The sequence below is a fragment of the Physella acuta genome, unplaced genomic scaffold, assembly GCF_028476545.2.
Source record: "Physella acuta isolate Inbredline_101_S28 unplaced genomic scaffold, ASM2847654v3 ptg000017l, whole genome shotgun sequence".
Lineage (NCBI taxonomy): Eukaryota > Metazoa > Mollusca > Gastropoda > Physidae > Physella > Physella acuta.
The window spans coordinates 3,905,295-3,915,477 of record NW_026731537.1 but is presented as its reverse complement, the minus strand read 5'-3'; the positions used below and the strand labels follow the sequence as shown (position 1 = coordinate 3,915,477).

At 37.9% G+C, this 10,183-nt stretch overlaps 1 pseudogene; it reads left to right on the top strand.

Moving 5' to 3' along the window:
* The first annotated feature begins 263 nt into the window (after positions 1 to 263).
* Positions 264 to 9,887, top strand: LOC131938935 (glycine receptor subunit alpha-2-like; annotated as a pseudogene).
* The last annotated feature ends 296 nt before the right edge of the window (positions 9,888 to 10,183 follow it).

Sequence of the window (10,183 nt, the reverse complement as noted above, 5' to 3'; positions counted from 1 at the left end):
TTTTAACAGTGGATTGACCAAACAGTTAACATTAATTTTTGTGTACCTTTGTTTTGTTTTGTAAGTGTTTACAACTTGATTCCTTTACCTACCAGTCACCGCCCCAACTGTTTGTATTTAGCGATTTCATTATCAGTGTAGAGATCAGTTAAATGTATGTGAGGCCTTGTGTCAGAATCAGATGAACTCTACTCCCTCTGCCTCATTGACTGTCAGGTTCTATAAGGTAACTTTACTTTATTTAAAAACTGTCACCTGTTTCCTGAAGTGTCCAACATCTCGTCCACAGGACAGAGTTCGTGACCCTCCTGCTAGGAGACTACGACAGCACTGTCACGCCCCTCTTTGAACATTGTGAGTACGCGCGTCACGTGACTAATACATCAGTTGGCTGTAGTGGAGTTAAAACCAATAACATACTAGATATACTTTTAGATAGAACATCACATGATAAGAACATATTCTGCCTGTAATTGAGTTAAAACCATCAACATACTAGATCTATTTTTAGATAGAACATCACATGACAAGAACACATTCTGCCTGTAGTTGAATTGAAACCATCAACACAATAGATTCTTATTTCAATAGACCATCATCTGCCTGTAGTTGAATTTTAAACCTTCGCAAGATTATATTCTTATTTCACATCATCGCTACCTTTAACTGGGCATGCAAATAGAGGCTAGCACCAGCAACTTTAGACGACTTAATAAAAATTAACAAAACATTGACGCGAAATTGTGTTAAATAAATGATAGGCGTAATTGACGTTGTTAGTTTTACAATCACTGCCTATGTACAATTTACTTTAAGCCCAGATTTTTGCATGTATTTCTTGTCTAAGATTTGACGTGTAACTAGACCCGTTTTCCCCACAGCGCTGCCAACATTTGTCAACGTCTCACTCAAGATCAACGCGGTCAACTCCATCAACGAACAGACTATGGTCAGTGTTTTATACATTTAAAAACCCCAGTCTTTCATTTATTTAACATTTAAAAAATCATCGTTGTACCTTAAGTGCGACAGTAATCACCTAAAGCAAAATAAGTAGAGTTCGTACGTTTCTTGGCCTTGACGTATGAAAGGATAGTGTACTCAGCGCTATGCACAACCATCTTTACTTTCCTTAACGCCCATTAGAACTGGGTAGATTCAAGGACGTCATATGGACTCCAACCCCCAATTCGAACTCGAGACTTTCGGGTTCGCAGTTCAGTGCTCTATCACCCTACCACACCGTCCCATATACACGTAAAATACAGTGACTTTATTAAACTGGCTTATAATTTGTAATGTAGATTTATCACTACTTACACGATATTTCATGCATGTTATCAATTGTTTAGAGGCTACAATGCAATACTACAACCCACCCTCTCCACCCCCCCCCTCCACCACCTCAGGACTTCTCCCTAAACCTGCTAGTGACCCAGTCCTGGTACGACCCCCGGCTACGGTTCCACGACCTGATAGCCGCCACCCACCTGGAGCTGGACTCGAAGCTCATCTCCAAGTTCTGGGTGCCGGACCTGTACTTCGTCAACGAGAAGAGCTCAAAGTTCCATGATGTCACGGTGCCTAACACGCTACTGCATCTCTTCAGTGATGGGAGGGTGTTATATAAGATGAGGTGAGGGTGCTATATTAGATGAGGTGAGGGTGCTATATAAGATGAGGTGAGGGTGCTATATAAGATGAGGTAAGGGTGCTATATAAGATGAGGTGAGGGTGCTATATAAGATGAGGTGAGGGTGCTATATAAGATGAGGTGAGGGTGCTATATAAGATGAGGTGAGGGTGCTATATAAGATGAGGTGAGGGTGCTATATAAGATGAGGTGAGGGTGCTATATAAGATGAGGTGAGGGTGCTATGTAGGATGAGGTGAGGGTGCTATATAAGATGAGGTGAGGTTGTTATATATGATGAGGTGAGGGTGTTATATAGGATGAGGTGAGGTTATAATAATATACTAGATGAGGTGATGTTAAATACTAGATGAGGTGAGGTTAAATACTAGATGAGGTAAGGTTATATACTAGATGAGGTAAGGTTATATACTAGACGAGGTAAGGTTATATAGAAAAATGAGGTTATGTTATATACTAGATGAGGTGAGGTTATATGCTAGATGAGGTGAGATTATATACTAGATGAGGTGAGGTTATACACTAGATTAAGTGATGTTATATACCAGATGAGATGAGGTTATATACTAGATGAGGTGGGTTATATACTAGATGAGGTAAGGTTATAATAATGCTAGATGAAGTGAGGTTATATACAAGATGAGGTAAGGTTACATATTAGATGAAGGGAGGTTATATACTGGACGAGGTGAGATTATATACTAGATGAGGTGAGGTTATATACTACATGAAGTGAGGTTATATACTAGATGAGATCAGCTACACATTGAGAAAAATAATTTGTTGGTTGGTTCGAACTCTGGAAATGGATTAGTTTGAACTTTGGAAAACCGGTCAGTTCGAACTTAGAAGACACGAGACAGACTCGTCAGAGGTCATTTTGTACAAATAACGGGTCATTTTCAGCCTGGAGAGACGGGTCAGTTTTAATTTCGCTTTTAAAAATTTGTTGAAATCCTCAAGTAATTCAAAAGAAGTCAGTAAAGATTTTCTCCACATTGTTACTAAAACAAAGATTTTAATTTATTTATTACGAATTGGGAGTTAAAAATTTAGACGCATTGATTCGCAAACCTCACACACCGATCCATCAATAATTTTACTATAATGTACTCAAGAAATGGTTTTATGAATAATAAACAACACCCTCTCTAGTTAAATATGGACATCTATGTCGTAGTGATGATTGGGAAATATAATTCTTCATGTACAAAATTGCCGAGAAAATACTGATGTTTGATGTTTGTTATGAAGTCATCAGTATGGTTGGTATAATTTGATGTCGTTTATGACTGCAGTGAGGGTTGAGGTGTTAAGGCAACAGTTTAAGCCTTGATTGAGTAATACTAACACACGTACAACTTCAATAGGCGCACAATGGTTTTTAGTCATGTAACTCTATTGTAAATTTAAAAAAAAACATGTAAAGTACTAACAATTTTTTAAATAAAAAACGTTTTAATAGCAAGCTTTTATGTAATAATGCACTAAAAAGGAGAAAATAAATTATACTCTATTATTTAAATTTCGGACACTTCTAACTGACAGAAACGGTTCGTAGTTGGTACGTGGGTCAAGACATAAAGACAATGCATCATGACATTAAAGTTGACTTAATTGGATGTCTAATTATTTTTTTATTAATTAATTAAAATTTTGACCAAATAAGTAGGCAGTCTTATCCAACTATTCCGCACTATTCGATAGGGCGTCATCACGTTCAATAGGTGCGCAATGCTTTTTAGTCATGTAACTCTATTGTAAATAAAACATGTAAAGTACTGAAAAAAACTCATAAAAAACGTTTTAATAACAAGCTTTTATGTAATAATGCACTAAAAAGTAGAACATAAATTATACTCTACTATTTAAATAACTATAAAGAAAATCGTGGGTCTCTTCTCAAATATTAGTAAAGGTATCCAATAAGTACTAAAGTGACCCACGTTTTTGTTTATAGTTATTTAAATAGTAGTCTATAATTTATTTTCTACTTTTTAGTGCATTATTACATAAAAGCTTGTTATTAAAACTTTTTTAATGAATTTTTAAATAGTTATATTAAGCGTCCTATTATTTCTTTTCTTTATCTGAGAATTAAAATAATAAATTAATCTGCAATCACGTCCTTTCGCGAGTTAAGAGGGACTAGGGAAGTCGTCCAAGTCAAGCCCGAATTATAAAGAGTGTCTATACCTTTCTGTATATTATGTTGACTATGTAAATTTAGAAAATAAATTTCTTCGATTGCTACTTTATTATGGTGAGCTGAGTTACAGAGGATTATCTTAACATAATGCTCTATGAAGAAAGTTCCTCAGTTTTATTGATGGGTTAGCCCAAAGATTAAAAACAATTTGTTTTTCCCCAGAATTTCCTTGACTGCCACGTGCCAGATGGCGCTTCACAAATTTCCCATGGACGCTCAGATTTGCTCCCTCTACATGAAGAGCTGTGAGTTACCTCCCTGTATTGTCTTTACTCTTATATCATACGGATCCAATTCTTGAGAATAAGATGAAGTTATTAAGGGATATATATATATATATATATATATATATATATATATATATATATATATATATATATATATATATATATATATATATATATATATATTAAAAATAACTTATACGGATGTGGGGAAGGTAGAAGGCGAGCCACCAACGACCTCTTCCTAGCTCTACCTTTTAGACATATTTCACCCAGAAATTCTTCTTCTTTCTTCTTCTTCGTTCTTAATTGTGAATATGGTGGAGGATTCAGAAATGTATGTTGACATTTTTTCTACACAAACTTTCTATACAGTTTATATGAATAATAATACATAGCCTGCTATAAGCAGTACGGCGTTGATATGCTATAATCTTTTTCCCAACTCCCTCAGACCGATATAGTGAGAGAGAAACCCGAAACAAATCGGTTTACTAATTACATAATTAGGGACATCTCTAGGGATCGATAGCGCTAATTTTTTAGTCTGTCTTGCGGAATGAGCTCATTATTACTCAGGTACACTTAGGTCCACTATTGACATTAATATGAAACAATGAGTACCTCGCTTATAAAATATGAATGTGTGTATCTTTACGTGACAATACGAAGTTATTTAACTAAAGGACATATTTTTGCTGAAGTAATTCTTGAGAATAAGATGAAGTTATTAAGGGATATATATATATATATATATATATATATATATATATATATATATATATATATATATATATATATATATATTAAAAATAACTTATACGGATGTGGGGAAGGTAGAAGGCGAGCCACCAACGACCTCTTCCTAGCTCTACCTTTTAGACATATTTCACCCAGAAATTCTTCTTCTTTCTTCTTCTTCGTTCTTAATTGTGAATATGGTGGAGGATTCAGAAATGTATGTTGACATTTTTTCTACACAAACTTTCTATACAGTTTATATGAATAATAATACATAGCCTGCTATAAGCAGTACGGCGTTGATATGCTATAATCTTTTTCCCAACTCCCTCAGACCGATATAGTGAGAGAGAAACCCGAAACAAATCGGTTTACTAATTACATAATTAGGGACATCTCTAGGGATCGATAGCGCTAATTTTTTAGTCTGTCTTGCGGAATGAGCTCATTATTACTCAGGTACACTTAGGTCCACTATTGACATTAATATGAAACAATGAGTACCTCGCTTATAAAATATGAATGTGTGTATCTTTACGTGACAATACGAAGTTATTTAACTAAAGGACATATTTTTGCTGAAGTAAAGTATGATCTTTTTCGGGAAACATAAAGTGTCCACTAGGTATCAACAACATACATATTGTGGTTAATGAAACGTATCTTAAGTGTGTGACGACATTTTGTCCACTTTCAATCGGCTACACCAACCAGAGCCAACAGTAGTGTGTAAAAACGACATTTTGTCCTTTTTCAGTCGTCTACACCAACCGGAGCCTGCAGTTGTGTGTAAAAACGACATTTTGTCCACTTTCAGTCGGCTACACCAACCAGAGCCTGCAGTTTTGTGTCTGACGACATTTTGTCCACTTTCAGTCGGCTATACCAACCAGAACCAACAGTTGTGTGACTGACGTGTCTAACGACATTTTGTCCATTTTCAGTCGGCTACACCAACCAGAGCCTACAGTTGCGTGTTGTGTGTTTGACGACATTTTGTCCACTTTCAGTCGGCTATACCAACCAGAGCCTACAGTTCCAGTGGAGCAAGTACAAGCCGCTGACTAGCCAGAAAAACTTGGAGATGTCACAGTTTACCCTGGTGGGGCTGGAGCACAGGAACTGCGAGGACTATTCGGAGGAGAACGGTACGTATGCATGGCAACAACGGTGGGATACCTGGCAATTACGGTACGTATCCATGGCAACAACGGTGGTAGTAAATGGAAACAACGGTACGTATCCATGGCAATACTAGTAGCGTATCCGTATCAACAACTATAATAGGTACCGGTCGATACGATACGTATATTTACAGAGGTAGGCCTACATGTGCAATTTAATAACTGCAGATAATTATGGAAATAATGGTAAGTACTAAAGGCAACAACGTTAGGTACCCACGGCAAGTAAAGTAAATGTTAACAGAAACAGCAGTGAATGTACACCTCAACAACAGTAAGAAATCTTGGAGACTGGCATTGTCGCTTTTGCAATAAATGAGTTTACTCCTACCCAGACAATCGGCAATCTACTTGGGTATTTTATACTACAATCTGCCCCCCCCCCCTTCTTCCTCTAGTGTTCTTACTCCCCCCTCCCTCCAACGTTTTCTCTCTCCGCCCCTCAGACACATTCATCTGTCTAGCAGTGGATCTCAAACTTACCCCCCCCCTCATTTCTCCCCAGACACCTTCACCTGTCTAGCAGTGGATCTCAAACTCACCCCCCCCCCCCCATCTCTCCCCAGACACCTTCACCTGTCTAGCAGTGGATCTCAAACTCACTCCACCCCCCACCCCCATTTTCTCCCCAGACACTTTCACCTGTCTAGCAGTGGATCTCAAACTCAAACTCACCCCCCCCCCCCCCATCTCTCCCCAGACACCTTCACCTGTCTAGCAGTGGATCTCAAACTCACCCCCCCCCCCATCTCTCCCCAGACACCTTCACCTGTCTAGCAGTGGATCTCAAACTCACTCCACCCCCCACCCCCATCTCTCCCCAGACACCTTCACCTGCCTAGCAGTGGATCTCAAACTCACTCCACCCCCCACCCCCATTTTCTCCCCAGACACTTTCACCTGTCTAACAGTGGATCTCAAACTTACCCCCCCCCCATCTCTCCCCCAGACACTTTCACCTGTCTAACAGTGGATCTCAAACTCACACCCCCCCATCTCTCCCCAGACACTTTCACCTGTCTAACAGTGGATCTCAAACTCACACCCCCCCATCTCTCCCCAGACACATTCACCTGTCTAACAGTGGATCTCAAACTCACACCCCCCCATCTCTCCCCAGACACTTTCACCTGTCTAACAGTGGATCTCAAACTCACACCCCCCCATCTCTCCCCAGACACCTTCACCTGTCTAACAGTGGATCTCAAACTCACTCCACCCCCCCACCCCCATCTCTCCCCAGACACCTTCACCTGCCTAGCAGTGGATCTCAAACTCACTCCACCCCCCACCCCCATTTTCTCCCCAGACACTTTCACCTGTCTAACAGTGGATCTCAAACTTACCCCCCCCCCCATCTCTCCCCCAGACACTTTCACCTGTCTAACAGTGGATCTCAAACTCACACCCCCCATCTCTCCCCAGACACTTTCACCTGTCTAACAGTGGATCTCAAACTCACACCCCCCCATCTCTCCCCAGACACCTTCACCTGTCTAGCAGTGGATCTCAAACTCACTCCACCCCCCACCCCCATCTCTCCCCAGACACCTTCACCTGCCTAGCAGTGGATCTCAAACTCCACCGTAGCGTGGGCTTCTACATGATCCAGCTGTACATCCCAAGCTCCCTGATCGTGGTCCTCTCGTGGGTCTCCTTCTGTCTCGACGTAGCGGCGGTGCCAGCCCGGATCACCCTGGGGATCCTGACCGTCCTGACCATGACCAACATGAAGACCATAGCTGTCTCGTCCCTGCCCAAGGTGAGAACCCTCGAGACATTTCTTTATCTGAGGTTTCTGGAACCTATGCTTGTGTAAGGTACAATTATTGGTATGGTTTGTTTTGTAAGCAGCAACAGGTAATAGGGATAAGAGTGGGTGTGGGGTGGGGTGGTTTAGGCTTTTGGGTGGGTGTTAAACGACTTCGTGAGTGTATGGCGAGTTGGGATGTTCGTTTTTATTAAGGTTAGGCGTAAGTTTTTTTTTTTTTTTTTTTTTTTTTTTGAGAGGGGGGGGGGTGTAATTGGGTGCTTTTTGTTTAGTGACATATTAAGTAGGCGCTGTGAAATGTCTAGTGAATGGTGTTGTGTTAAATATGTAGGAAATATGTTCTTAAATGGTTTTTTTACTTGCTGGTTACTAGATGGGTTATAATTATAAGGTTTAACCATCATCACCTGTCGTATATGGTTAACCTGACGATATCACTTTTATACCCTGCACAAACCCAAAACATCTGGTGCAGGTAACTTAAAACCCTGCACTAAACTAGTGCCTGTATTGAAGGTGTCTTAAAACCCTGCACTAAACTAGTGCCTGTAATGTAGGTGTCTTAAAACCATACACTAACCCATTGCCTGTCTTGCAGGTGTCTTACATAAAAGCCATGGACATTTGGATGGCCGTGTGTCTGGCCTTTGTGTTCTGTTCTCTCATCGAGTTCGCAGTGGTCAACGCTTTCGCTCGAAGGATGGTCCAGGTTGACCAGGGGAGGTCAGTCTCAGCAGAAACAGAACCACTGCAGGTACATAAATCTCTCACTCGCAGTTGTGTAGTTTTATCCTGTAGTTTAGGACCATTTAACTTATGTAAAGAACTAATCCATTTCATACATTAATTTTTTAAATAAATATCTGTAAGAAACTTAAACGCTTTTGACAAGTTTTTATATTTGACCCACGAAAACAAGAATTAAATATTTATTTTATTTGTGTATGTTTACATCTGTGACTGCTGATTCAACTTTCGGAAAAAAATTTTTTACAAGCGATAGATTTTGATATCAACCCACATACAGTTTATTTAATTTCAGAAAAAAATTTAGATCTTACAAAATTAAATCCCTTATCTGTGTAAAATTTGTGCAATCTTCTTTAGAAATAAAGCTGATACTTTTTTTCATTTATCTGTAAATTAATTTTGAAATCGGTTCATTGATGTGGATTTTTTAACCTTATCTGTGACCGATAATAATCACCATTGAATCAAATGAAGTTGTAATTCTGTTTGATTTCCAATGCAATTTCCGGTTTTAAAATTCCGATGAAAAAATTCCGGTGTTAAAAATAATATACTGCAAAGTGATAAACTTTAGAGCGAAATAAGGTTTTTATACCTTTCTATTTAAATATGTTTTTGTGTCGATTGTGTAAAATTAAGATGTTATGTAATTTAAAATGACTAGTAAAATGTTTAAAAGTAAATAAATAGAGGACACATGTTTTCTATTTAGAGAACAAAAAAAAAAAAAAAAACAACAACAACGTTAATTCCATGAGGTTTATATATTCAGCTAACAGTTGAATTTTTATGGATTTAGTTCAGAAATCTAATTCAAACCTACCTAATTTTTGCAGCTTCTTCCTAATTCGTGTAGCCACATAATTACAAATAAGAGTTTTCTTTCTGGATGAATATATATATATATATATATATATATATATATATATATATATATATATATATATATATATATATATATATATATATATACTTTTTTGGGGGGGTGGGAGGGTTGGTGATGGGAGCTTTCCAATCGAAAGCTGAAGTGAAACGCATTAAATTATAGACAAAGTTGACTATCGTATGTCAAACTGAGGCGAACTAATAATTTTGTAAGCAGAATAAAAAGTCTTAAAACGTGCTGCTTTGAACTTACAAACTGATGACGTCATTCATATTTTAAAATTCTATCCCCCAGCAGTCAAATGGCGTCAAATATTCCAAGGTCAAAAGAACAAGCTCAGTATGGATACCGGATCCCAAGGGCGTAACCCGTGCCAACACAATCGATCGCTTCTCCATGGTTGTCTTCCCCTTGGCTTTTCTTTTATTTGTTGTCATTTATATCCTTGTCTATACGAGAGGGGAGTGAACTCGTGCTGTTATTGTATTTTGTTGAAAACTATTCATACTTTTAAATTATTGTGCACATACATGTATTTCGTTAAATATGTTAATCGATAAATGCATTTACTTAGTAATTGTTATATATATATATATATATATATATATATATATATATATATATATATATATATATATATATATATATATATATATATAATATATATATATATATATATATATATATATATATATACATATACTTATAATAATTACATCATGTTATACATACGTCTGTGCGTTCATCATTGCCAAAAAAGTTAA